The following is a 27,511-nucleotide window of genomic DNA, read 5'->3' on the forward strand; positions in this document are numbered from 1 at the left end:
GACCCAAGAGTCTTCAAAGATGAACTTTCCATACAGTCTCAATTGCCTCATTCTAATTTTACTTTAGCCAAACAGAAGTCAATGCCTGAACTACTGAACATATTTCTGACCCAAAGGTCAGATCATGACCTTTCAATTCAGACTCATTGACTCAGATGTTATTTCAGCAATACAGAACTCCATATTTGGCTTACTGAAGAGTCTTCAAAGATGAACTCTCTATACAGTCTCCTTGCCTCACTCTAATGTTACTTCAGCCATAGAGTAGTCGATTTTGACCTGCTTAACATATTTCTGACCCAAGAGACCTCAATCATGAACTTTCAATTCAGACGTATTGACTCACTGAGATATTACTAATGTTACTTTAGCCATACAGAAGTCCATATTTGGCCTACTGAAGAGTCTTCGAAGATGAACTTTCTATACATACTCATTGCCTCACTCTGATGTTACTTCAGCCATACAGAGGTCCATATTTGGCCTACTGAAGAGTCTTCGAAGATTAACTTTCTGTACAGTGTCATTGCCTCACTCTAATGTTACTTAAGCCATACAGAAGTCGATTTTTGACCTGCTGAACATATTTTTGACCCTAAAGTCCTCGATCATGAACTTTCAATTCAGACTCTGACTCTTTTTGATTTTATTTCAACAATACAGAAGTCCATATTTTGCCTGCTTTTTTCTATCCCAAAAGTTCTCGATCAAGAACTTTCTTCACATACATATAGCCTCATTCTAGTGTTATGTCAACTATACAGAAGTCCAAATTTGACCTATTGTACATATTTCTGATGCAAGTGTCCTCGATCATGAGCTTTCAATTCAGACTCATAGACTCACTCAGGTATTACTTCAGCCATACAGAACTCCATATTTGGCCTACTGAAGAGTCTTCAAAGATGAACTCTCTATACAGTCTCCTTGCCTCACTCTAATGTTACTTAAGCCATACAGAAGTCGATTTTGACCTGCTTAACATCTTTCTGACCCAAGAGACCTCAATCATGAACTTTCAATTCAGACGTATTGACTCACTCAGATATTACTAATGTTACTTTAGCCATACAGAAGTCCATATTTGGCCTACTGAAGAGTCTTCGAAGATGAACTTTCTATACATACTCATTGCCTCACTCTGATGTTACTTCAGCCATACAGAGGTCCATATTTGGCCTACTGAAGAGTCTTCGAAGATTAACTTTCTGTACAGTGTCATTGCCTCACTCTAATGTTACTTAAGCCATACAGAAGTCGATTTTTGACCTGCTGAACATATTTCTGACCCTAAAGTCCTCGATCATGAACTTTCAATTCAGACTCTGACTCTTTTTGATTTTATTTCAACAATACAGAAGTCCATATTTTGCCTGCTTTTTTCTATCCCAAAAGTTCTCGATCAAGAACTTTCTTCACATACATATAGCCTCATTCTAGTGTTATGTCAACTATACAGAAGTCCAAATTTGACCTATTGTACATATTTCTGATGCAAGTGTCCTCGATCATGAGCTTTCAATTCAGACTCATAGACTCACTCAGGTATTACTTCAGCCATACAGAACTCCATATTTGGCCTACTGAAGAGTCTTCAAAGATGAACTCTCTATACAGTCTCCTTGCCTCACTCTAATGTTACTTAAGCCATACAGAAGTCGATTTTGACCTGCTTAACATCTTTCTGACCCAAGAGTCCTCGATCATGATTTTTCAAATTAGACTCATTGACTCTGTTTGATTTTATTTCAGCCATACAGATGTCCATATTTGACCTAATGGACATATTTCTGGCCAAAGAGTATTCACTATTGAACTTTTTACATATACTCAATGATGCATTCTGGTGTCACATCAGCCACATAGAAGTCCATATTTGAATCACTGAAGATATTTCTGACCCAAGAGTCTTCAAAGATGAACTTTCCATACAGTCTTAATTGCCTCATTCTAATTTTACTTTAGCCATACAGAAGTCAATGCCTGAACTACTGAACATATTTCTGACCCAAAGGTCAGATCATGAACTTTCAATTCAGACTCATTGACTCAGATGTTATTTCAGCCATACAGAACTCCATATTTGGCCTACTGAAGAGTCTTCAAAGATGAACTCTCTATACAGTCTCCTTGCCTCACTCTAATGTTACTTCAGCCATAGAGTAGTCGATTTTGACCTGCTTAACATATTTCTGACCCAAGAGACCTCAATCATGAACTTTCAATTCAGACGTATTGACTCACTCAGATATTACTAATGTTACTTTAGCCATACAGAAGTCCATATTTGGCCTACTGAAGAGTCTTCGAAGATGAACTTTCTATACATACTCATTGCCTCACTCTGATGTTACTTCAGCCATACAGAGGTCCATATTTGGCCTACTGAAGAGTCTTCGAAGATTAACTTTCTGTACAGTGTCATTGCCTCACTCTAATGTTACTTAAGCCATACAGAAGTCGATTTTTGACCTGCTGAACATATTTCTGACCCTAAAGTCCTCGATCATGAACTTTCAATTCAGACTCTGACTCTTTTTGATTTTATTTCAACAATACAGAAGTCCATATTTTGCCTGCTTTTTTCTATCCCAAAAGTTCTCGATCAAGAACTTTCTTCACATACATATAGCCTCATTCTAGTGTTATGTCAACTATACAGAAGTCCAAATTTGACCTATTGTACATATTTCTGATGCAAGTGTCCTCGATCATGAGCTTTCAATTCAGACTCATAGACTCACTCAGGTATTACTTCAGCCATACAGAACTCCATATTTGGCCTACTGAAGAGTCTTCAAAGATGAACTCTCTATACAGTCTCCTTGCCTCACTCTAATGTTACTTAAGCCATACAGAAGTCGATTTTGACCTGCTTAACATCTTTCTGACCCAAGAGTCCTCGATCATGATTTTTCAAATTAGACTCATTGACTCTGTTTGATTTTATTTCAGCCATACAGATGTCCATATTTGACCTAATGGACATATTTCTGGCCAAAGAGTATTCGCTATTGAACTTTTTACATATACTCAATGATGCATTCTGGTGTCACATCAGCCACATAGAAGTCCATATTTGAATCACTGAAGATATTTCTGACCCAAGAGTCTTCAAAGATGAACTTTCCATACAGTCTTAATTGCCTCATTCTAATTTTACTTTAGCCATACAGAAGTCAATGCCTGAACTACTGAACATATTTCTGACCCAAAGGTCAGATCATGACCTTTCAATTCAGACTCATTGACTCAGATGTTATTTCAGCCATACAGAACTCCATATTTGGCCTACTGAAGAGTCTTCAAAGATGAACTCTCTATACAGTCTCCTTGCCTCACTCTAATGTTATTTCAGCCATAGAGTAGTCGATTTTGACCTGCTTAACATATTTCTGACCCAAGAGACCTCAATCATGAACTTTCAATTCAGACATATTGACTCACTCAGATATTACTAATGTTACTTTAGCCATACAGAAGTCCATATTTGGCCTACTGAAGAGTCTTCGAAGATGAACTTTCTATACATACTCATTGCCTCACTCTGATGTTACTTCAGCCATACAGAGGTCCATATTTGGCCTACTGAAGAGTCTTCGAAGATTAACTTTCTGTACAGTGTCATTGCCTCACTCTAATGTTACTTAAGCCATACAGAAGTCGATTTTTGACCTGCTGAACATATTTCTGACCCTAAAGTCCTCGATCATGAACTTTCAATTCAGACTCTGACTCTTTTTGATTTTATTTCAACAATACAGAAGTCCATATTTTGCCTGCTTTTTTTCTATCCCAAAAGTTCGCGATCAAGAACTTTCTTCACATACATATAGCCTCATTCTAGTGTTATGTCAACTATACAGAAGTCCAAATTTGACCTATTGTACATATTTCTGATGCAAGTGTCCTCGATCATGAGCGTTCAATTCAGACTCATAGACTCACTCAGGAATTACTTCAGCCATACAGAACTCCATATTTGGCTTACTGAAGAGTCTTCAAAGATGAACTCTCTATACAGTCTCCTTGCCTCACTCTAATGTTACTTCAGCCATAGAGTAGTCGATTTTGACCTGCTTAACATATTTCTGACCCAAGAGACCTCAATCATGAACTTTCAATTCAGACGTATTGACTCACTCAGATATTACTAATGTTACTTTAGCCATACAGAAGTCCATATTTGGCCTACTGAAGAGTCTTCGAAGATGAACTTTCTATACATACTCATTGCCTCACTCTGATGTTACTTCAGCCATACAGAGGTCCATATTTGGCCTACTGAAGAGTCTTCGAAGATTAACTTTCTGTACAGTGTCATTGCCTCACTCTAATGTTACTTAAGCCATACAGAAGTCGATTTTTGACCTGCTGAACATATTTCTGACCCTAAAGTCCTCGATCATGAACTTTCAATTCAGACTCTGACTCTTTTTGATTTTATTTCAACAATACAGAAGTCCATATTTTGCCTGCTTTTTTCTATCCCAAAAGTTCTCGATCAAGAACTTTCTTCACATACATATAGCCTCATTCTAGTGTTATGTCAACTATACAGAAGTCCAAATTTGACCTATTGTACATATTTCTGATGCAAGTGTCCTCGATCATGAGCTTTCAATTCAGACTCATAGACTCACTCAGGTATTACTTCAGCCATACAGAACTCCATATTTGGCCTACTGAAGAGTCTTCAAAGATGAACTCTCTATACAGTCTCCTTGCCTCACTCTAATGTTACTTAAGCCATACAGAAGTCGATTTTGACCTGCTTAACATCTTTCTGACCCAAGAGTCCTCGATCATGATTTTTCAAATTAGACTCATTGACTCTGTTTGATTTTATTTCAGCCATACAGATGTCCATATTTGACCTAATGGACATATTTCTGGCCAAAGAGTATTCACTATTGAACTTTTTACATATACTCAATGATGCATTCTGGTGTCACATCAGCCACATAGAAGTCCATATTTGAATCACTGAAGATATTTCTGACCCAAGAGTCTTCAAAGATGAACTTTCCATACAGTCTTAATTGCCTCATTCTAATTTTACTTTAGCCATACAGAAGTCAATGCCTGAACTACTGAACATATTTCTGACCCAAAGGTCAGATCATGACCTTTCAATTCAGACTCATTGACTCAGATGTTATTTCAGCCATACAGAACTCCATATTTGGCCTACTGAAGAGTCTTCAAAGATGAACTCTCTATACAGTCTCCTTGCCTCACTCTAATGTTACTTCAGCCATAGAGTAGTCGATTTTGACCTGCTTAACATATTTCTGACCCAAGAGACCTCAATCATGAACTTTCAATTCAGACGTATTGACTCACTCAGATATTACTAATGTTACTTTAGCCATACAGAAGTCCATATTTGGCCTACTGAAGAGTCTTCGAAGATGAACTTTCTATACATACTCATTGCCTCACTCTGATGTTACTTCAGCCATACAGAGGTCCATATTTGGCCTACTGAAGAGTCTTCGAAGATTAACTTTCTGTACAGTGTCATTGCCTCACTCTAATGTTACTTAAGCCATACAGAAGTCGATTTTTGACCTGCTGAACATATTTCTGACCCTAAAGTCCTCGATCATGAACTTTCAATTCAGACTCTGACTCTTTTTGATTTTATTTCAACAATACAGAAGTCCATATTTTGCCTGCTTTTTTTCTATCCCAAAAGTTCTCGATCAAGAACTTTCTTCACATACATATAGCCTCATTCTAGTGTTATGTCAACTATACAGAAGTCCAAATTTGACCTATTGTACATATTTCTGATGCAAGTGTCCTCGATCATGAGCTTTCAATTCAGACTCATAGACTCACTCAGGTATTACTTCAGCCATACAGAACTCCATATTTGGCCTACTGAAGAGTCTTCAAAGATGAACTCTCTATACAGTCTCCTTGCCTCACTCTAATGTTACTTAAGCCATACAGAAGTTGATTTTGACCTGCTTAACATCTTTCTGACCCAAGAGACCTCAATCATGAACTTTCAATTCAGACGTATTGACTCACTCAGATATTACTAATGTTACTTTAGCCATACAGAAGTCCATATTTGGCCTACTGAAGAGTCTTCGAAGATGAACTTTCTATACATACTCATTGCCTCACTCTGATGTTACTTCAGCCATACAGAGGTCCATATTTGGCCTACTGAAGAGTCTTCGAAGATGAACTTTCTGTACAGTGTCATTGCCTCACTCTAATGTTACTTAAGCCATACAGAAGTCGATTTTTGACCTGCTGAACATATTTCTGACCCTAAAGTCCTCGATCATGAACTTTCAATTCAGACTCTGACTCTTTTTGATTTTATTTCAACAATACAGAAGTCCATATTTTGCCTGCTTTTTTCTATCCCAAAAGTTCTCGATCAAGAACTTTCTTCACATACATATAGCCTCATTCTAGTGTTATGTCAACTATACAGAAGTCCAAATTTGACCTATTGTACATATTTCTGATGCAAGTGTCCTCGATCATGAGCTTTCAATTCAGACTCATAGACTCACCCAGGTATTACTTCAGCCATACAGAACTCCATATTTGGCCTACTGAAGAGTCTTCAAAGATGAACTCTCTATACAGTCTCTTTGCCTCACTCTAATGTTACTTAAGCCATACAGAAGTCGATTTTGACCTGCTTAACATCTTTCTGACCCAAGAGTCCTCGATCATGATTTTTCAAATTAGACTCATTGACTCTGTTTGATTTTATTTCAGCCATACAGATGTCCATATTTGACCTAATGGACATATTTCTGGCCAAAGAGTATTCACTATTGAACTTTTTACATATACTCAATGATGCATTCTGGTGTCACATCAGCCACATAGAAGTCCATATTTGAATCACTGAAATTATTTCTGACCCAAGAGTCTTCAAAGATGAACTTTCCATACAGTCTCAATTGCCTCATTCTAATTTTACTTTAGCCATACAGAAGTCAATGCCTGAACTACTGAACATATTTCTGACCCAAAGGTCAGATCATGACCTTTCAATTCAGACTCATTGACTCAGATGTTATTTCAGCCATACAGAACTCCATATTTGGCTTACTGAAGAGTCTTCAAAGATGAACTCTCTATACAGTCTCCTTGCCTCACTCTAATGTTACTTCAGCCATAGAGTAGTCGATTTTGACCTGCTTAACATATTTCTGACCCAAGAGACCTCAATCATGAACTTTCAATTCAGACGTATTGACTCACTCAGATATTACTAATGTTACTTTAGCCATACAGAAGTCCATATTTGGCCTACTGAAGAGTCTTCGAAGATGAACTTTCTATACATACTCATTGCCTCACTCTGATGTTACTTCAGCCATACAGAGGTCCATATTTGGCCTACTGAAGAGTCTTCGAAGATTAACTTTCTGTACAGTGTCATTGCCTCACTCTAATGTTACTTAAGCCATATAGAAGTCGATTTTTGACCTGCTGAACATATTTCTGACCCTAAAGTCCTCGATCATGAACTTTCAATTCAGACTCTGACTCTTTTTGATTTTATTTCAACAATACATAATTCCATATTTTGCCTGCTTTTTTCTATCCCAAAAGATCTCGATCAAGAACTTTCTTCACATACATATAGCCTCATTCTAGTGTTATGTCAACTATACAGAAGTCCAAATTTGACCTATTGTACATATTTCTGATGCAAGTGTCCTCGATCATGAGCTTTCAATTCAGACTCATAGACTCACTCAGGTATTACTTCAGCCATACAGAACTCCATATTTGGCCTACTGAAGAGTCTTCAAAGATGAACTCTCTATACAGTCTCCTTGCCTCACTCTAATGTTACTTAAGCCATACAGAAGTCGATTTTGACCTGCTTAACATCTTTCTGACCCAAGAGTCCTCGATCATGATTTTTCAAATTAGACTCATTGACTCTGTTTGATTTTATTTCAGCCATACAGATGTCCATATTTGACCTAATGGACATATTTCTGGCCAAAGAGTATTCACTATTGAACTTTTTACATATACTCAATGATGCATTCTGGTGTCACATCAGCCACATAGAAGTCCATATTTGAATCACTGAAGATATTTCTGACCCAAGAGTCTTCAAAGATGAACTTTCCATACAGTCTTAATTGCCTCATTCTAATTTTACTTTAGCCATACAGAAGTCAATGCCTGAACTACTGAACATATTTCTGACCCAAAGGTCAGATCATGACCTTTCAATTCAGACTCATTGACTCAGATGTTATTTCAGCCATACAGAACTCCATATTTGGCCTACTGAAGAGTCTTCAAAGATGAACTCTCTATACAGTCTCCTTGCCTCACTCTAATGTTATTTCAGCCATAGAGTAGTCGATTTTGACCTGCTTAACATATTTCTGACCCAAGAGACCTCAATCATGAACTTTCAATTCAGACATATTGACTCACTCAGATATTACTAATGTTACTTTAGCCATACAGAAGTCCATATTTGGCCTACTGAAGAGTCTTCGAAGATGAACTTTCTATACATACTCATTGCCTCACTCTGATGTTACTTCAGCCATACAGAGGTCCATATTTGGCCTACTGAAGAGTCTTCGAAGATTAACTTTCTGTACAGTGTCATTGCCTCACTCTAATGTTACTTAAGCCATACAGAAGTCGATTTTTGACCTGCTGAACATATTTCTGACCCTAAAGTCCTCGATCATGAACTTTCAATTCAGACTCTGACTCTTTTTGATTTTATTTCAACAATACAGAAGTCCATATTTTGCCTGCTTTTTTTCTATCCCAAAAGTTCTCGATCAAGAACTTTCTTCACATACATATAGCCTCATTCTAGTGTTATGTCAACTATACAGAAGTCCAAATTTGACCTATTGTACATATTTCTGATGCAAGTGTCCTCGATCATGAGCTTTCAATTCAGACTCATAGACTCACTCAGGTATTACTTCAGCCATACAGAACTCCATATTTGGCCTACTGAAGAGTCTTCAAAGATGAACTCTCTATACAGTCTCCTTGCCTCACTCTAATGTTACTTAAGCCATACAGAAGTCGATTTTGACCTGCTTAACATCTTTCTGACCCAAGAGACCTCAATCATGAACTTTCAATTCAGACGTATTGACTCACTCAGATATTACTAATGTTACTTTAGCCATACAGAAGTCCATATTTGGCCTACTGAAGAGTCTTCGAAGATGAACTTTCTATACATTCTCATTGCCTCACTCTGATGTTACTTCAGCCATACAGAGGTCCATATTTGGCCTACTGAAGAGTCTTCGAAGATGAACTTTCTGTACAGTGTCATTGCCTCACTCTAATGTTACTTAAGCCATACAGAAGTCGATTTTTGACCTGCTGAACATATTTCTGACCCTAAAGTCCTCGATCATGAACTTTCAATTCAGACTCTGACTCTTTTTGATTTTATTTCAACAATACAGAAGTCCATATTTTGCCTGCTTTTTTCTATCCCAAAAGTTCTCGATCAAGAACTTTCTTCACATACATATAGCCTCATTCTAGTGTTATGTCAACTATACAGAAGTCCAAATTTGACCTATTGTACATATTTCTGATGCAAGTGTCCTCGATCATGAGCTTTCAATTCAGACTCATAGACTCACCCAGGTATTACTTCAGCCATACAGAACTCCATATTTGGCCTACTGAAGAGTCTTCAAAGATGAACTCTCTATACAGTCTCTTTGCCTCACTCTAATGTTACTTAAGCCATACAGAAGTCGATTTTGACCTGCTTAACATCTTTCTGACCCAAGAGTCCTCGATCATGATTTTTCAAATTAGACTCATTGACTCTGTTTGATTTTATTTCAGCCATACAGATGTCCATATTTGACCTAATGGACATATTTCTGGCCAAAGAGTATTCACTATTGAACTTTTTACATATACTCAATGATGCATTCTGGTGTCACATCAGCCACATAGAAGTCCATATTTGAATCACTGAAATTATTTCTGACCCAAGAGTCTTCAAAGATGAACTTTCCATACAGTCTCAATTGCCTCATTCTAATTTTACTTTAGCCATACAGAAGTCAATGCCTGAACTACTGAACATATTTCTGACCCAAAGGTCAGATCATGAACTTTCAATTCAGACTCATTGACTCAGATGTTATTTCAGCCATACAGAACTCCATATTTGGCCTACTGAAGAGTCTTCAAAGATGAACTCTCTATACAGTCTCCTTGCCTCACTCTAATGTTACTTCAGCCATAGAGTAGTCGATTTTGACCTGCTTAACATATTTCTGACCCAAGAGACCTCAATCATGAACTTTCAATTCAGACGTATTGACTCACTCAGATATTACTAATGTTACTTTAGCCATACAGAAGTCCATATTTGGCCTACTGAAGAGTCTTCGAAGATGAACTTTCTATACATACTCATTGCCTCACTCTGATGTTACTTCAGCCATACAGAGGTCCATATTTGGCCTACTGAAGAGTCTTCGAAGATTAACTTTCTGTACAGTGTCATTGCCTCACTCTAATGTTACTTAAGCCATACAGAAGTCGATTTTTGACCTGCTGAACATATTTCTGACCCTAAAGTCCTCGATCATGAACTTTCAATTCAGACTCTGACTCTTTTTGATTTTATTTCAACAATACAGAAGTCCATATTTTGCCTGCTTTTTTTCTATCCCAAAAGTTCTCGATCAAGAACTTTCTTCACATACATATAGCCTCATTCTAGTGTTATGTCAACTATACAGAAGTCCAAATTTGACCTATTGTACATATTTCTGATGCAAGTGTCCTCGATCATGAGCTTTCAATTCAGACTCATAGACTCACTCAGGTATTACTTCAGCCATACAGAACTCCATATTTGGCCTACTGAAGAGTCTTCAAAGATGAACTCTCTATACAGTCTCCTTGCCTCACTCTAATGTTACTTAAGCCATACAGAAGTCGATTTTGACCTGCTTAACATCTTTCTGACCCAAGAGACCTCAATCATGAACTTTCAATTCAGACGTATTGACTCACTCAGATATTACTAATGTTACTTTAGCCATACAGAAGTCCATATTTGGCCTACTGAAGAGTCTTCGAAGATGAACTTTCTATACATTCTCATTGCCTCACTCTGATGTTACTTCAGCCATACAGAGGTCCATATTTGGCCTACTGAAGAGTCTTCGAAGATGAACTTTCTGTACAGTGTCATTGCCTCACTCTAATGTTACTTAAGCCATACAGAAGTCGATTTTTGACCTGCTGAACATATTTCTGACCCTAAAGTCCTCGATCATGAACTTTCAATTCAGACTCTGACTCTTTTTGATTTTATTTCAACAATACAGAAGTCCATATTTTGCCTGCTTTTTTCTATCCCAAAAGTTCTCGATCAAGAACTTTCTTCACATACATATAGCCTCATTCTAGTGTTATGTCAACTATACAGAAGTCCAAATTTGACCTATTGTACATATTTCTGATGCAAGTGTCCTCGATCATGAGCTTTCAATTCAGACTCATAGACTCACCCAGGTATTACTTCAGCCATACAGAACTCCATATTTGGCCTACTGAAGAGTCTTCAAAGATGAACTCTCTATACAGTCTCTTTGCCTCACTCTAATGTTACTTAAGCCATACAGAAGTCGATTTTGACCTGCTTAACATCTTTCTGACCCAAGAGTCCTCGATCATGATTTTTCAAATTAGACTCATTGACTCTGTTTGATTTTATTTCAGCCATACAGATGTCCATATTTGACCTAATGGACATATTTCTGGCCAAAGAGTATTCACTATTGAACTTTTTACATATACTCAATGATGCATTCTGGTGTCACATCAGCCACATAGAAGTCCATATTTGAATCACTGAAATTATTTCTGACCCAAGAGTCTTCAAAGATGAACTTTCCATACAGTCTCAATTGCCTCATTCTAATTTTACTTTAGCCATACAGAAGTCAATGCCTGAACTACTGAACATATTTCTGACCCAAAGGTCAGATCATGACCTTTCAATTCAGACTCATTGACTCAGATGTTATTTCAGCCATACAGAACTCCATATTTGGCTTACTGAAGAGTCTTCAAAGATGAACTCTCTATACAGTCTCCTTGCCTCACTCTAATGTTACTTCAGCCATAGAGTAGTCGATTTTGACCTGCTTAACATATTTCTGACCCAAGAGACCTCAATCATGAACTTTCAATTCAGACGTATTGACTCACTGAGATATTACTAATGTTACTTTAGCCATACAGAAGTCCATATTTGGCCTACTGAAGAGTCTTCGAAGATGAACTTTCTATACATACTCATTGCCTCACTCTGATGTTACTTCAGCCATACAGAGGTCCATATTTGGCCTACTGAAGAGTCTTCGAAGATTAACTTTCTGTACAGTGTCATTGCCTCACTCTAATGTTACTTAAGCCATACAGAAGTCGATTTTTGACCTGCTGAACATATTTCTGACCCTAAAGTCCTCGATCATGAACTTTCAATTCAGACTCTGACTCTTTTTGATTTTATTTCAACAATACAGAAGTCCATATTTTGCCTGCTTTTTTTCTATCCCAAAAGTTCTCGATCAAGAACTTTCTTCACATACATATAGCCTCATTCTAGTGTTATGTCAACTATACAGAAGTCCAAATTTGACCTATTGTACATATTTCTGATGCAAGTGTCCTCGATCATGAGCTTTCAATTCAGACTCATAGACTCACTCAGGTATTACTTCAGCCATACAGAACTCCATATTTGGCCTACTGAAGAGTCTTCAAAGATGAATTCTCTATACAGTCTCCTTGCCTCACTCTAATGTTACTTAAGCCATACAGAAGTTGATTTTGACCTGCTTAACATCTTTCTGACCCAAGAGACCTCAATCATGAACTTTCAATTCAGACGTATTGACTCACTCAGATATTACTAATGTTACTTTAGCCATACAGAAGTCCATATTTGGCCTACTGAAGAGTCTTCGAAGATGAACTTTCTATACATACTCATTGCCTCACTCTGATGTTACTTCAGCCATACAGAGGTCCATATTTGGCCTACTGAAGAGTCTTCGAAGATGAACTTTCTGTACAGTGTCATTGCCTCACTCTAATGTTACTTAAGCCATACAGAAGTCGATTTTTGACCTGCTGAACATATTTCTGACCCTAAAGTCCTCGATCATGAACTTTCAATTCAGACTCTGACTCTTTTTGATTTTATTTCAACAATACAGAAGTCCATATTTTGCCTGCTTTTTTTCTATCCCAAAAGTTCTCGATCAAGAACTTTCTTCACATACATATAGCCTCATTCTAGTGTTATGTCAACTATACAGAAGTCCAAATTTGACCTATTGTACATATTTCTGATGCAAGTGTCCTCGATCATGAGCTTTCAATTCAGACTCATAGACTCACCCAGGTATTACTTCAGCCATACAGAACTCCATATTTGGCCTACTGAAGAGTCTTCAAAGATGAACTCTCTATACAGTCTCTTTGCCTCACTCTAATGTTACTTAAGCCATACAGAAGTCGATTTTGACCTGCTTAACATCTTTCTGACCCAAGAGTCCTCGATCATGATTTTTCAAATTAGACTCATTGACTCTGTTTGATTTTATTTCAGCCATACAGATGTCCATATTTGACCTAATGGACATATTTCTGGCCAAAGAGTATTCACTATTGAACTTTTTACATATACTCAATGATGCATTCTGGTGTCACATCAGCCACATAGAAGTCCATATTTGAATCACTGAAATTATTTCTGACCCAAGAGTCTTCAAAGATGAACTTTCCATACAGTCTCAATTGCCTCATTCTAATTTTACTTTAGCCAAACAGAAGTCAATGCCTGAACTACTGAACATATTTCTGACCCAAAGGTCAGATCATGACCTTTCAATTCAGACTCATTGACTCAGATGTTATTTCAGCAATACAGAACTCCATATTTGGCTTACTGAAGAGTCTTCAAAGATGAACTCTCTATACAGTCTCCTTGCCTCACTCTAATGTTACTTCAGCCATAGAGTAGTCGATTTTGACCTGCTTAACATATTTCTGACCCAAGAGACCTCAATCATGAACTTTCAATTCAGACGTATTGACTCACTGAGATATTACTAATGTTACTTTAGCCATACAGAAGTCCATATTTGGCCTACTGAAGAGTCTTCGAAGATGAACTTTCTATACATACTCATTGCCTCACTCTGATGTTACTTCAGCCATACAGAGGTCCATATTTGGCCTACTGAAGAGTCTTCGAAGATTAACTTTCTGTACAGTGTCATTGCCTCACTCTAATGTTACTTAAGCCATACAGAAGTCGATTTTTGACCTGCTGAACATATTTTTGACCCTAAAGTCCTCGATCATGAACTTTCAATTCAGACTCTGACTCTTTTTGATTTTATTTCAACAATACAGAAGTCCATATTTTGCCTGCTTTTTTTCTATCCCAAAAGTTCTCGATCAAGAACTTTCTTCACATACATATAGCCTCATTCTAGTGTTATGTCAACTATACAGAAGTCCAAATTTGACCTATTGTACATATTTCTGATGCAAGTGTCCTCGATCATGAGCTTTCAATTCAGACTCATAGACTCACTCAGGTATTACTTCAGCCATACAGAACTCCATATTTGGCCTACTGAAGAGTCTTCAAAGATGAACTCTCTATACAGTCTCCTTGCCTCACTCTAATGTTACTTAAGCCATACAGAAGTCGATTTTGACCTGCTTAACATCTTTCTGACCCAAGAGACCTCAATCATGAACTTTCAATTCAGACGTATTGACTCACTCAGATATTACTAATGTTACTTTAGCCATACAGAAGTCCATATTTGGCCTACTGAAGAGTCTTCGAAGATGAACTTTCTATACATACTCATTGCCTCACTCTGATGTTACTTCAGCCATACAGAGGTCCATATTTGGCCTACTGAAGAGTCTTCGAAGATGAACTTTCTGTACAGTGTCATTGCCTCACTCTAATGTTACTTAAGCCATACAGAAGTCGATTTTTGACCTGCTGAACATATTTCTGACCCTAAAGTCCTCGATCATGAACTTTCAATTCAGACTCTGACTCTTTTTGATTTTATTTCAACAATACAGAAGTCCATATTTTGCCTGCTTTTTTTCTATCCCAAAAGTTCTCGATCAAGAACTTTCTTCACATACATATAGCCTCATTCTAGTGTTATGTCAACTATACAGAAGTCCAAATTTGACCTATTGTACATATTTCTGATGCAAGTGTCCTCGATCATGAGCTTTCAATTCAGACTCATAGACTCACCCAGGTATTACTTCAGCCATACAGAACTCCATATTTGGCCTACTGAAGAGTCTTCAAAGATGAACTCTCTATACAGTCTCTTTGCCTCACTCTAATGTTACTTAAGCCATACAGAAGTCGATTTTGACCTGCTTAACATCTTTCTGACCCAAGAGTCCTCGATCATGATTTTTCAAATTAGACTCATTGACTCTGTTTGATTTTATTTCAGCCATACAGATGTCCATATTTGACCTACTGGACATATTTCTGGCCAAAGAGTATTCACTATTGAACTTTTTACATATACTCAATGATGCATTCTGGTGTCACATCAGCCACATAGAAGTCCATATTTGAATCACTGAAATTATTTCTGACCCAAGAGTCTTCAAAGATGAACTTTCCATACAGTCTCAATTGCCTCATTCTAATTTTACTTTAGCCATACAGAAGTCAATGCCTGAACTACTGAACATATTTCTGACCCAAAGGTCAGATCATGACCTTTCAATTCAGACTCATTGACTCAGATGTTATTTCAGCCATACAGAACTCCATATTTGGCTTACTGAAGAGTCTTCAAAGATGAACTCTCTATACAGTCTCCTTGCCTCACTCTAATGTTACTTCAGCCATAGAGTAGTCGATTTTGACCTGCTTAACATATTTCTGACCCAAGAGACCTCAATCATGAACTTTCAATTCAGACGTATTGACTCACTGAGATATTACTAATGTTACTTTAGCCATACAGAAGTCCATATTTGGCCTACTGAAGAGTCTTCGAAGATGAACTTTCTATACATACTCATTGCCTCACTCTGATGTTACTTCAGCCATACAGAGGTCCATATTTGGCCTACTGAAGAGTCTTCGAAGATTAACTTTCTGTAAAGTGTCATTGCCTCACTCTAATGTTACTTAAGCCATACAGAAGTCGATTTTTGACCTGCTGAACATATTTTTGACCCTAAAGTCCTCTCGATCATGAACTTTCAATTCAGACTCTGACTCTTTTTGATTTTATTTCAACAATACAGAAGTCCATATTTTGCCTGCTTTTTCTATCCCAAAAGTTCTCGATCAAGAACTTTCTTCACATACATATAGCCTCATTCTAGTGTTATGTCAACTATACAGAAGTCCAAATTTGACCTATTGTACATATTTCTGATGCAAGTGTCCTCGATCATGAGCTTTCAATTCAGACTCATAGACTCACTCAGGTATTACTTCAGCCTTACAGAACTCCATATTTGGCCTACTGAAGAGTCTTCAAAGATGAACTCTCTATACAGTCTCCTTGCCTCACTCTAATGTTACTTAAGCCATACAGAAGTCGATTTTGACCTGCTTAACATCTTTCTGACCCAAGAGTCCTCGATCATGATTTTTCAAATTAGACTCATTGACTCTGTTTGATTTTATTTCAGCCATACAGATGTCCATATTTGACCTAATGGACATATTTCTGGCCAAAGAGTATTCACTATTGAACTTTTTACATATACTCAATGATGCATTCTGGTGTCACATCAGCCACATAGAAGTCCATATTTGAATCACTGAAGATATTTCTGACCCAAGAGTCTTCAAAGATGAACTTTCCATACAGTCTTAATTGCCTCATTCTAATTTTACTTTAGCCATACAGAAGTCAATGCCTGAACTACTGAACATATTTCTGACCCAAAGGTCAGATCATGACCTTTCAATTCAGACTCATTGACTCAGATGTTATTTCAGCCATACAGAACTCCATATTTGGCTTACTGAAGAGTCTTCAAAGATGAACTCTCTATACAGTCTCCTTGCCTCACTCTAATGTTACTTCAGCCATAGAGTAGTCGATTTTGACCTGCTTAACATATTTCTGACCCAAGAGACCTCAATCATGAACTTTCAATTCAGACGTATTGACTCACTGAGATATTACTAATGTTACTTTAGCCATACAGAAGTCCATATTTGGCCTACTGAAGAGTCTTCGAAGATGAACTTTCTATACATACTCATTGCCTCACTCTGATGTTACTTCAGCCATACAGAGGTCCATATTTGGCCTACTGAAGAGTCTTCGAAGATTAACTTTCTGTACAGTGTCATTGCCTCACTCTAATGTTACTTAAGCCATACAGAAGTCGATTTTTGACCTGCTGAACATATTTCTGACCCTAAAGTCCTCGATCATGAACTTTCAATTCAGACTCTGACTCTTTTTGATTTTATTTCAACAATACAGAAGTCCATATTTTGCCTGCATTTTTTCTATCCCAAAAGTTCTCGATCAAGAACTTTCTTCACATACATATAGCCTCATTCTAGTGTTATGTCAACTATACAGAAGTCCAAATTTGACCTATTGTACATATTTCTGATGCAAGTGTCCTCGATCATGAGCTTTCAATTCAGACTCATAGACTCACTCAGGTATTACTTCAGCCATACAGAACTCCATATTTGGCCTACTGAAGAGTCTTCAAAGATGAACTCTCTATACAGTCTCCTTGTCTCACTCTAATGTTACTTAAGCCATACAGAAGTCGATTTTGACCTGCTTAACATCTTTCTGACCCAAGAGTCCTCGATTATGATTTTTCAAATTAGACTCATTGACTCTGTTTGATTTTATTTCAGCCATACAGATGTCCATATTTGACCTAATGGACATATTTCTGGCCAAAGAGTATTCACTATTGAACTTTTTACATATACTCAATGATGCATTCTGGTGTCACATCAGCCACATAGAAGTCCATATTTGAATCACTGAAATTATTTCTGACCCAAGAGTCTTCAAAGATGAACTTTCCATACAGTCTCAATTGCCTCATTCTAATTTTACTTTAGCCATACAGAAGTCAATGCCTGAACTACTGAACATATTTCTGACCCAAAGGTCAGATCATGACCTTTCAATTCAGACTCATTGACTCAGATGTTATTTCAGCCATACAGAACTCCATATTTGGCTTACTGAAGAGTCTTCAAAGATGAACTCTCTATACAGTCTCCTTGCCTCACTCTAATGTTACTTCAGCCATAGAGTAGTCGATTTTGACCTGCTTAACATATTTCTGACCCAAGAGACCTCAATCATGAACTTTCAATTCAGACGTATTGACTCACTCAGATATTACTAATGTTACTTTAGCCATACAGAAGTCCATATTTGGCCTACTGAAGAGTCTTCGAAGATGAACTTTCTATACATACTCATTGCCTCACTCTGATGTTACTTCAGCCATACAGAGGTCCATATTTGGCCTACTGAAGAGTCTTCGAAGATTAACTTTCTGTACAGTGTCATTGCCTCACTCTAATGTTACTTAAGCCATACAGAAGTCGATTTTGACCTGCTTAACATCTTTCTGACCCAAGAGACCTCAATCATGAACTTTCAATTCAGACGTATTGACTCACTCAGATATTACTAATGTTACTTTAGCCATACAGAAGTCCATATTTGGCCTACTGAAGAGTCTTCGAAGATGAACTTTCTATACATACTCATTGCCTCACTCTGATGTTACTTCAGCCATACAGAGGTCCATATTTGGCCTACTGAAGAGTCTTCGAAGATTAACTTTCTGTACAGTGTCATTGCCTCACTCTAATGTTACTTAAGCCATACAGAAGTCGATTTTTGACCTGCTGAACATATTTCTGACCCTAAAGTCCTCGATCATGAACTTTCAATTCAGACTCTGACTCTTTTTGATTTTATTTCAACAATACAGAAGTCCATATTTTGCCTGCTTTTTCTCTATCCCAAAAGTTCTCGATCAAGAACTTTCTTCACATACATATAGCCTCATTCTAGTGTTATGTCAACTATACAGAAGTCCAAATTTGACCTATTGTACATATTTCTGATGCAAGTGTCCTCGATCATGAGCTTTCAATTCAGACTCATAGACTCACTCAGGTATTACTTCAGCCATACAGAACTCCATATTTGGCCTACTGAAGAGTCTTCAAAGATGAATTCTCTATACAGTCTCCTTGCCTCACTCTAATGTTACTTAAGCCATACAGAAGTTGATTTTGACCTGCTTAACATCTTTCTGACCCAAGAGACCTCAATCATGAACTTTCAATTCAGACGTATTGACTCACTCAGATATTACTAATGTTACTTTAGCCATACAGAAGTCCATATTTGGCCTACTGAAGAGTCTTCGAAGATGAACTTTCTATACATACTCATTGCCTCACTCTGATGTTACTTCAGCCATACAGAGGTCCATATTTGGCCTACTGAAGAGTCTTCGAAGATGAACTTTCTGTACAGTGTCATTGCCTCACTCTAATGTTACTTAAGCCATACAGAAGTCGATTTTTGACCTGCTGAACATATTTCTGACCCTAAAGTCCTCGATCATGAACTTTCAATTCAGACTCTGACTCTTTTTGATTTTATTTCAACAATACAGAAGTCCATATTTTGCCTGCTTTTTTTCTATCCCAAAAGTTCTCGATCAAGAACTTTCTTCACATACATATAGCCTCATTCTAGTGTTATGTCAACTATACAGAAGTCCAAATTTGACCTATTGTACATATTTCTGATGCAAGTGTCCTCGATCATGAGCTTTCAATTCAGACTCATAGACTCACCCAGGTATTACTTCAGCCATACAGAACTCCATATTTGGCCTACTGAAGAGTCTTCAAAGATGAACTCTCTATACAGTCTCTTTGCCTCACTCTAATGTTACTTAAGCCATACAGAAGTCGATTTTGACCTGCTTAACATCTTTCTGACCCAAGAGTCCTCGATCATGATTTTTCAAATTAGACTCATTGACTCTGTTTGATTTTATTTCAGCCATACAGATGTCCATATTTGACCTAATGGACATATTTCTGGCCAAAGAGTATTCACTATTGAACTTTTTACATATACTCAATGATGCATTCTGGTGTCACATCAGCCACATAGAAGTCCATATTTGAATCACTGAAATTATTTCTGACCCAAGAGTCTTCAAAGATGAACTTTCCATACAGTCTCAATTGCCTCATTCTAATTTTACTTTAGCCAAACAGAAGTCAATGCCTGAACTACTGAACATATTTCTGACCCAAAGGTCAGATCATGACCTTTCAATTCAGACTCATTGACTCAGATGTTATTTCAGCAATACAGAACTCCATATTTGGCTTACTGAAGAGTCTTCAAAGATGAACTCTCTATACAGTCTCCTTGCCTCACTCTAATGTTACTTCAGCCATAGAGTAGTCGATTTTGACCTGCTTAACATATTTCTGACCCAAGAGACCTCAATCATGAACTTTCAATTCAGACGTATTGACTCACTGAGATATTACTAATGTTACTTTAGCCATACAGAAGTCCATATTTGGCCTACTGAAGAGTCTTCGAAGATGAACTTTCTATACATACTCATTGCCTCACTCTGATGTTACTTCAGCCATACAGAGGTCCATATTTGGCCTACTGAAGAGTCTTCGAAGATTAACTTTCTGTACAGTGTCATTGCCTCACTCTAATGTTACTTAAGCCATACAGAAGTCGATTTTTGACCTGCTGAACATATTTTTGACCCTAAAGTCCTCGATCATGAACTTTCAATTCAGACTCTGACTCTTTTTGATTTTATTTCAACAATACAGAAGTCCATATTTTGCCTGCTTTTTTCTATCCCAAAAGTTCTCGATCAAGAACTTTCTTCACATACATATAGCCTCATTCTAGTGTTATGTCAACTATACAGAAGTCCAAATTTGACCTATTGTACATATTTCTGATGCAAGTGTCCTCGATCATGAGCTTTCAATTCAGACTCATAGACTCACTCAGGTATTACTTCAGCCATACAGAACTCCATATTTGGCCTACTGAAGAGTCTTCAAAGATGAACTCTCTATACAGTCTCCTTGCCTCACTCTAATGTTACTTAAGCCATACAGAAGTCGATTTTGACCTGCTTAACATCTTTCTGACCCAAGAGACCTCAATCATGAACTTTCAATTCAGACGTATTGACTCACTCAGATATTACTAATGTTACTTTAGCCATACAGAAGTCCATATTTGGCCTACTGAAGAGTCTTCGAAGATGAACTTTCTATACATACTCATTGCCTCACTCTGATGTTACTTCAGCCATACAGAGGTCCATATTTGGCCTACTGAAGAGTCTTCGAAGATGAACTTTCTGTACAGTGTCATTGCCTCACTCTAATGTTACTTAAGCCATACAGAAGTCGATTTTTGACCTGCTGAACATATTTCTGACCCTAAAGTCCTCGATCATGAACTTTCAATTCAGACTCTGACTCTTTTTGATTTTATTTCAACAATACAGAAGTCCATATTTTGCCTGCTTTTTTCTATCCCAAAAGTTCTCGATCAAGAACTTTCTTCACATACATATAGCCTCATTCTAGTGTTATGTCAACTATACAGAAGTCCAAATTTGACCTATTGTACATATTTCTGATGCAAGTGTCCTCGATCATGAGCTTTCAATTCAGACTCATAGACTCACCCAGGTATTACTTCAGCCATACAGAACTCCATATTTGGCCTACTGAAGAGTCTTCAAAGATGAACTCTCTATACAGTCTCTTTGCCTCACTCTAATGTTACTTAAGCCATACAGAAGTCGATTTTGACCTGCTTAACATCTTTCTGACCCAAGAGTCCTCGATCATGATTTTTCAAATTAGACTCATTGACTCTGTTTGATTTTATTTCAGCCATACAGATGTCCATATTTGACCTACTGGACATATTTCTGGCCAAAGAGTATTCACTATTGAACTTTTTACATATACTCAATGATGCATTCTGGTGTCACATCAGCCACATAGAAGTCCATATTTGAATCACTGAAATTATTTCTGACCCAAGAGTCTTCAAAGATGAACTTTCCATACAGTCTCAATTGCCTCATTCTAATTTTACTTTAGCCATACAGAAGTCAATGCCTGAACTACTGAACATATTTCTGACCCAAAGGTCAGATCATGACCTTTCAATTCAGACTCATTGACTCAGATGTTATTTCAGCCATACAGAACTCCATATTTGGCTTACTGAAGAGTCTTCAAAGATGAACTCTCTATACAGTCTCCTTGCCTCACTCTAATGTTACTTCAGCCATAGAGTAGTCGATTTTGACCTGCTTAACATATTTCTGACCCAAGAGACCTCAATCATGAACTTTCAATTCAGACGTATTGACTCACTGAGATATTACTAATGTTACTTTAGCCATACAGAAGTCCATATTTGGCCTACTGAAGAGTCTTCGAAGATGAACTTTCTATACATACTCATTGCCTCACTCTGATGTTACTTCAGCCATACAGAGGTCCATATTTGGCCTACTGAAGAGTCTTCGAAGATTAACTTTCTGTAAAGTGTCATTGCCTCACTCTAATGTTACTTAAGCCATACAGAAGTCGATTTTTGACCTGCTGAACATATTTTTGACCCTAAAGTCCTCGATCATGAACTTTCAATTCAGACTCTGACTCTTTTTGATTTTATTTCAACAATACAGAAGTCCATATTTTGCCTGCTTTTTTCTATCCCAAAAGTTCTCGATCAAGAACTTTCTTCACATACATATAGCCTCATTCTAGTGTTATGTCAACTATACAGAAGTCCAAATTTGACCTATTGTACATATTTCTGATGCAAGTGTCCTCGATCATGAGCTTTCAATTCAGACTCATAGACTCACTCAGGTATTACTTCAGCCTTACAGAACTCCATATTTGGCCTACTGAAGAGTCTTCAAAGATGAACTCTCTATACAGTCTCCTTGCCTCACTCTAATGTTACTTAAGCCATACAGAAGTCGATTTTGACCTGCTTAACATCTTTCTGACCCAAGAGTCCTCGATCATGATTTTTCAAATTAGACTCATTGACTCTGTTTGATTTTATTTCAGCCATACAGATGTCCATATTTGACCTAATGGACATATTTCTGGCCAAAGAGTATTCACTATTGAACTTTTTACATATACTCAATGATGCATTCTGGTGTCACATCAGCCACATAGAAGTCCATATTTGAATCACTGAAGATATTTCTGACCCAAGAGTCTTCAAAGATGAACTTTCCATACAGTCTTAATTGCCTCATTCTAATTTTACTTTAGCCATACAGAAGTCAATGCCTGAACTACTGAACATATTTCTGACCCAAAGGTCAGATCATGACCTTTCAATTCAGACTCATTGACTCAGATGTTATTTCAGCCATACAGAACTCCATATTTGGCTTACTGAAGAGTCTTCAAAGATGAACTCTCTATACAGTCTCCTTGCCTCACTCTAATGTTACTTCAGCCATAGAGTAGTCGATTTTGACCTGCTTAACATATTTCTGACCCAAGAGACCTCAATCATGAACTTTCAATTCAGACGTATTGACTCACTGAGATATTACTAATGTTACTTTAGCCATACAGAAGTCCATATTTGGCCTACTGAAGAGTCTTCGAAGATGAACTTTCTATACATACTCATTGCCTCACTCTGATGTTACTTCAGCCATACAGAGGTCCATATTTGGCCTACTGAAGAGTCTTCGAAGATTAACTTTCTGTACAGTGTCATTGCCTCACTCTAATGTTACTTAAGCCATACAGAAGTCGATTTTTGACCTGCTGAACATATTTCTGACCCTAAAGTCCTCGATCATGAACTTTCAATTCAGACTCTGACTCTTTTTGATTTTATTTCAACAATACAGAAGTCCATATTTTGCCTGCTTTTTTCTATCCCAAAAGTTCTCGATCAAGAACTTTCTTCACATACATATAGCCTCATTCTAGTGTTATGTCAACTATACAGAAGTCCAAATTTGACCTATTGTACATATTTCTGATGCAAGTGTCCTCGATCATGAGCTTTCAATTCAGACTCATAGACTCACTCAGGTATTACTTCAGCCATACAGAACTCCATATTTGGCCTACTGAAGAGTCTTCAAAGATGAACTCTCTATACAGTCTCCTTGTCTCACTCTAATGTTACTTAAGCCATACAGAAGTCGATTTTGACCTGCTTAACATCTTTCTGACCCAAGAGTCCTCGATTATGATTTTTCAAATTAGACTCATTGACTCTGTTTGATTTTATTTCAGCCATACAGATGTCCATATTTGACCTAATGGACATATTTCTGGCCAAAGAGTATTCACTATTGAACTTTTTACATATACTCAATGATGCATTCTGGTGTCACATCAGCCACATAGAAGTCCATATTTGAATCACTGAAATTATTTCTGACCCAAGAGTCTTCAAAGATGAACTTTCCATACAGTCTCAATTGCCTCATTCTAATTTTACTTTAGCCATACAGAAGTCAATGCCTGAACTACTGAACATATTTCTGACCCAAAGGTCAGATCATGACCTTTCAATTCAGACTCATTGACTCAGATGTTATTTCAGCCATACAGAACTCCATATTTGGCTTACTGAAGAGTCTTCAAAGATGAACTCTCTATACAGTCTCCTTGCCTCACTCTAATGTTACTTCAGCCATAGAGTAGTCGATTTTGACCTGCTTAACATATTTCTGACCCAAGAGACCTCAATCATGAACTTTCAATTCAGACGTATTGACTCACTCAGATATTACTAATGTTACTTTAGCCATACAGAAGTCCATATTTGGCCTACTGAAGAGTCTTCGAAGATGAACTTTCTATACATACTCATTGCCTCACTCTGATGTTACTTCAGCCATACAGAGGTCCATATTTGGCCTACTGAAGAGTCTTCGAAGATTAACTTTCTGTACAGTGTCATTGCCTCACTCTAATGTTACTTAAGCCATACAGAAGTCGATTTTTGACCTGCTGAACATATTTCTGACCCTAAAGTCCTCGATCATGAACTTTCAATTCAGACTCTGACTCTTTTTGATTTTATTTCAACAATACAGAAGTCCATATTTTGCCTGCTTTTTTTCTATCCCAAAAGTTCTCGATCAAGAACTTTCTTCACATACATATAGCCTCATTCTAGTGTTATGTCAACTATACAGAAGTCCAAATTTGACCTATTGTACATATTTCTGATGCAAGTGTCCTCGATCATGAGCTTTCAATTCAGACTCATAGACTCACTCAGGTATTACTTCAGCCATACAGAACTCCATATTTGGCCTACTGAAGAGTCTTCAAAGATGAACTCTCTATACAGTCTCCTTGTCTCACTCTAATGTTACTTAAGCCATACAGAAGTCGATTTTGACCTGCTTAACATCTTTCTGACCCAAGAGTCCTCGATCATGATTTTTCAAATTAGACTCATTGACTCTGTTTGATTTTATTTCAGCCATACAGATGTCCATATTTCACCTAATGGACATATTTCTGGCCAAAGAGTATTCACTATTGAACTTTTTACATATACTCAATGATGCATTCTGGTGTCACATCAGCCACATAGAAGTCCATATTTGAATCACTGAAATTATTTCTGACCCAAGAGTCTTCAAAGATGAACTTTCCATACAGTCTCAATTGCCTCATTCTAATTTTACTTTAGCCATACAGAAGTCAATGCCTGAACTACTGAACATATTTCTGACCCAAAGGTCAGATCATGACCTTTCAATTCAGACTCATTGACTCAGATGTTATTTCAGCCATACAGAACTCCATATTTGGCTTACTGAAGAGTCTTCAAAGATGAACTCTCTATACAGTCTCCTTGCCTCACTCTAATGTTACTTCAGCCATAGAGTAGTCGATTTTGACCTGCTTAACATATTTCTGACCCAAGAGACCTCAATCATGAACTTTCAATTCAGACGTATTGACTCACTGAGATATTACTAATGTTACTTTAGCCATACAGAAGTCCATATTTGGCCTACTGAAGAGTCTTCGAAGATGAACTTTCTATACATACTCATTGCCTCACTCTGATGTTACTTCAGCCATACAGAGGTCCATATTTGGCCTACTGAAGAGTCTTCGAAGATTAACTTTCTGTACAGTGTCATTGCCTCACTCTAATGTTACTTAAGCCATACAGAAGTCGATTTTTGACCTGCTGAACATATTTCTGACCCTAAAGTCCTCGATCATGAACTTTCAATTCAGACTCTGACTCTTTTTGATTTTATTTCAACAATACAGAAGTCCATATTTTGCCTGCTTTTTTCTATCCCAAAAGTTCTCGATCAAGAACTTTCTTCACATACATATAGCCTCATTCTAGTGTTATGTCAACTATACAGAAGTCCAAATTTGACCTATTGTACATATTTCTGATGCAAGTGTCCTCGATCATGAGCTTTCAATTCAGACTCATAGACTCACTCAGGTATTACTTCAGCCATACAGAACTCCATATTTGGCCTACTGAAGAGTCTTCAAAGATGAACTCTCTATACAGTCTCCTTGTCTCACTCTAATGTTACTTAAGCCATACAGAAGTCGATTTTGACCTGCTTAACATCTTTCTGACCCAAGAGTCCTCGATCATGATTTTTCAAATTAGACTCATTGACTCTGTTTGATTTTATTTCAGCCATACAGATGTCCATATTTGACCTAATGGACATATTTCTGGCCAAAGAGTATTCACTATTGAACTTTTTACATATACTCAATGATGCATTCTGGTGTCACATCAGCCACATAGAAGTCCATATTTGAATCACTGAAATTATTTCTGACCCAAGAGTCTTCAAAGATGAACTTTCCATACAGTCTCAATTGCCTCATTCTAATTTTACTTTAGCCATACAGAAGTCAATGCCTGAACTACTGAACATATTTCTGACCCAAAGGTCAGATCATGACCTTTCAATTCAGACTCATTGACTCAGATGTTATTTCAGCCATACAGAACTCCATATTTGGCTTACTGAAGAGTCTTCAAAGATGAACTCTCTATACAGTCTCCTTGCCTCACTCTAATGTTACTTCAGCCATAGAGTAGTCGATTTTGACCTGCTTAACATATTTCTGACCCAAGAGACCTCAATCATGAACTTTCAATTCAGACGTATTGACTCACTCAGATATTACTAATGTTACTTTAGCCATACAGAAGTCCATATTTGGCCTACTGAAGAGTCTTCGAAGATGAACTTTCTATACATACTCATTGCCTCACTCTGATGTTACTTCAGCCATACAGAGGTCCATATTTGGCCTACTGAAGAGTCT

This window comes from Chanodichthys erythropterus, chromosome 5, assembly GCF_024489055.1.
Source record: "Chanodichthys erythropterus isolate Z2021 chromosome 5, ASM2448905v1, whole genome shotgun sequence".
In the NCBI taxonomy this organism is placed as follows: domain Eukaryota; kingdom Metazoa; phylum Chordata; class Actinopteri; order Cypriniformes; family Xenocyprididae; genus Chanodichthys; species Chanodichthys erythropterus.